Source organism: Priapulus caudatus, unplaced genomic scaffold, assembly GCF_000485595.1.
Source record: "Priapulus caudatus unplaced genomic scaffold, Priapulus_caudatus-5.0.1 Scaffold212, whole genome shotgun sequence".
In the NCBI taxonomy this organism is placed as follows: Eukaryota; Metazoa; Priapulida; class Priapulimorpha; order Priapulimorphida; family Priapulidae; genus Priapulus; species Priapulus caudatus.
In genome coordinates, this window is record NW_014577273.1 from 241,567 (window position 1) to 245,698 (window position 4,132).

Below are 4,132 nucleotides of genomic sequence, written 5' to 3' on the forward strand. Positions count from 1 at the left end.
CAGGTACTAACTGAATGTATTATCCAATTATGTCCAAGTAAAATATGCTCATGCTATGTATATCACTATACGAGCCGGGGGGGGGGCACTCGCCTCGGAACTGGGTAGCAGGGTGCCTCGGGGACCTGAAAACCTGACCCTGTCGAAAACCGCCCTGCGCCCTAAAATACACCCTGTCCCAATATACTAAAAAGTATACCCTGTTGCAATATTGCACATTTTGGTTATGTCCTGTCCTGTCAATATAGGCAGATATTGGCCCAATATTGGCCTGGTGATATTGGCCCAATATTGTTTTACCAATACTGGTCCAATATCAGCTTGATGGGTGTGTATCTATATAACCCTGTGCCAATAATGATGTTAGGAAAATATACCCTATGCCAATAAAGATGTTCAGAAAATATACCCTGTGCCAATAAAGGTGTTCGGAAAATATACCTGTGCCAATAATGATGTTCGAAAAATATACCCTGTCTAGCGGCACGTCCCCAGTACCTTTAACAATGGGAGTGCCCCCACCCCGGGTATACGAGTAACGATTAATGATTGTATGCCGAATTCTGAGATTTAACATCGTACATCAAATTGCGGCATGCACCCTGCCATAAAAGAAAAAGAACGTGCTGCAAGATCCTTGTGTTTGCACGCGATTGCATCATCGTCCTGAAATGTTTAATTAACTCGTTTAAATTCATTTGAAAAAAATGATAATGCTCAAACATTCCCTTTGCGAATAGGAATTCCCGTACGTCTTAACTCATATATACTTAAAAGAAGTCGAGCGCGAGATTGTTTATTTAATTAATTACAATTCTGTCTCCGAGCCACGATCAAAGATATGCGATTACGCTGCAGCGTCCTTCGCGCCGCGATTTGTAACAGATAGCCACTTGTTTTACGCGGTTGCTAACGAACCGTGGAGTCGCCTGCCGGCACCGCTGAACCAAGCCGCGGCGTTTGACACTGTGGCAGGAACGCATGAATGCTTCCCAAATTGGAGCCGCGTCAGGTAGCTTGTTGCTGGCGTGCCAGGTTCACTGTACCCACTGCCAACGGCAGGATTAGCTGCTTTCTTTTTCTGCGAGTCGTGGGCAGGATAATATGACGAGCTTCGCCCGGTGCGAGCGCACATAACCCGGAGGTCTTTGGGAGTGGTCGCAACAAACTATAAAACTGCGAAGAGTAGTAGCTGGCGCAAAAGCGACGACACAGCGTTTTCGCGATAACGTGTTTGACACGGGCTGACGACATTGTTTGCCAGTTTTTCGCCAGGAAACGAGTCTATAGGTTCGGCTGCGCCGAGGCGACGCCGGCATGTTTTAGAGGCGATTTTCGACGTGTGCCTTTTTGCTGGACGTAGCTAACGACCCGACGTTTGCACTTCGGTCGTTAATTTGTTAGTCGAGAAACGCTCTGCAGATTTTTGCAAATATTGCCCAAGGTGTGGTGTAAGAGAATCGTGGAGCGAGGTTGGATCGCCGACACAACCATTGTCTGAATTTCTGGCTTCCGTTTGCACGTCCAGGTTAGTATAACAGTCATATAATAGGTTGAAATTAGTATATATATATATATGTATATATACATATATATATATATGGAGAGAAAGTGAGAGAGAGAAAGAGAGAGAGATGTGTGCGTCTTGCGTGTTTGTGCGTGCGTACGCGTGCGTGCGTGTGTGGCCGTGCGTGCGTGCGTGCGTGCGTGCGTGCGTGCGTGCGTGTATGCATGTGCGTCTATGCGTGTGCGTACATGGAGGTCGCGCGCAATATTGCGAGTTACGTCCTTCTTGTGTTTTATGATTTCTCATTGTCTCGATCCCCTGCAGTCACTTGTTCGTAATATTAAGCAGCATTTTATAGCGCAAGCGTAGAGTTTATGTGCGTGCCGCGGGAAAGCGTCGTGGTTAGTCACAGCCGGCATCTGAAAGACTGAAACAGACATTAACGGACTGATATACTCCCGGCCGCCTACTCATTGTCGGCAACAGATCGCCGACGAGTTACACACGTTATTTATGTCGCCGCACAAAGTTATACGACCATTTATATATACAGGTTACAAATTCGAACGGTTTGCCCCATTCCTACAGCTATCGCAGGGAAACGCATCTGTCGCGCGTAACTCTTCGGGTTTGGAACCACGGGGCAAAGGGTGGAATCACGCTTAATGACCGTATATCAGTTATTGTTGCTCTCGCGCCTCTGCAGACAACGACGGCTATCCCGTTTACAGCATGGCGTCGACCTTAGCACTCCAGGTTTATGTCACGCCCGGTCCGTAACGATAGAAAGGGACGCGATCCCCGAGGCAATGATTTCAGCAGGAGAAATATATAGCTTTTGTGCTGGCACCGAACCAGCTGTCCCCCTGGTTATTAGCCTAACCATGTACAGGTTCTGGTTAAGTACATAGCTTTCCGCCTATAAGTTATGTATGGTACAGGTGTGGTTGACTAGAATGTGTCCGGAGTTTCTAGGTGTTAACTTATTTGTGTAAAGTAATTAATGTAGCCCTATAAATGTGGGTGTGGGTTGCACACGGTGTGGGTGCTGCAAGTTTGAGAACGTTACGTCGGGCTTTCGGAACATCGATTCATCCGCGCGCAAACATTTTAGGTCCAACATTTTAGATTGACAAAGTTTGTTCTAATACGTTACACTACTACTATACTTATTACGTTATATTATCTTCTACTGATATCGTAATCGTTTATTAATCGTGGCAATGAAGAGTTCTGACGTGTGTGTGTGTGTGGGGGGGGGGGTAATTCTACGACGTAATAAACGTGTGGAGAGAGGGAAATGTGGCGAGCTAGTCGTTTTAACGCAAACTATATACGAGTTCAGTTAGCCGTTTACCGCCATTAGTGCGTCCACAGCTAGTCCCTACAGAGAAAGAAAACCCCCGGCTCGAAACTACATCTAAAACGGATGACAGAAACTGCATTTTTGAGAAATTTAGTGTAATATTTTTGCAAACGCAGATCTCGAATGCGCATTTAATGGGTATATCACGACTTTTTAATATATGATCGTCCCTCGTGTATAATATGTCGCGTGCTTATAAACGCGTTATGCGTGTAATTGTCACACATTAAGGCAGGCTGGGTATGTGGAATACGCTTACAAACGCTTTAAACGTCTTTATTGAACATGAATCTAACTGGGTTGCGCTACTTAGACGGACCAGAAAATAACCAACGCCACGTCTGACATTTCGCCCACGTATAATGTAGCTTCACAAAATTTCTATTCTCTCTATTAAATTCCTGATAAATACGTTGGATATATCACACTATAAACGATGTACAGGGAGCTCTTGTATGACGGGTAATGATGCACCTTAACTAAGGATCGCGTTTTGAATAGATGCGGCGTTTTTTTACTCAACAGGTGATCATTGCGTTCGAACAAAAACAAAACTGGAACGACTGGACGATTGGGAAAGAATTAGAATAAATCCCACTAGGGCGTGCAGTTTTTTCTATGATCTTTTTCTCAAACTAGTTTACATCGTGACATAGTGACAGCTGATGATGCCAATGGTTCGTTCAACTGTTCTAATAATGGTGCAATCGTTGAACACTGCCATGCATGGAGTCCGATTGTTGTACCCATTGACACATTCACCCACATACCCATAGAAGAGAGAATGCGCAAGTGAAAGTGTGGGCGCGATAGGAAAACCCCTATCGGAGATACTCGAACAATATTAACAAAAGACTACAATTCGGCGGAAAGACAAACGGAAATGGTACAAGCGATAAGATAAGGTCAATTCGACCTACCACCTACCGCTTCAAGAGCCCTCATGCTATTGATGCGCACAGAGGGCTTTTGTAAATGGAACGTGCGCGCGTACGGACGCGCGCGCAGACGCACAATGTCAAGAAAAAGCAAAACGATTTTAATTAAGCCCCTTTCAGCCCAAATACAACGCACGCCTGACGTTTGGAGTGCAGACGCACCGAGCAGCGATATTCACTTTCTCTTTCGGTGCTTCGTTCTCCGTCAACGTTGTCTGGCCGCCGATGAAAATTATCTGATAGCGCCTGCACGCATGCGTAACGGACACACTCGAGCGTGAATGCGCGCAGACGTAGTCTGCCGTTTGAGACTATATATAT

At 45.6% G+C, this 4,132-nt stretch overlaps 1 protein-coding gene across 1 annotated transcript in view; it reads left to right on the plus strand.

Moving 5' to 3' along the window:
• Positions 1-1,023: 1,023 nt before the first annotated feature.
• The window catches only part of LOC106807395, a 34,615-nt gene continuing 31,506 nt past the window's right edge, over positions 1,024-4,132 (plus strand). Inside the window, exon 1 of the mRNA XM_014809712.1 lies at positions 1,024-1,528. The gene's annotated coding sequence lies outside the window, so the exon portion shown is untranslated. The remainder of the gene's footprint in view (positions 1,529-4,132) is intronic.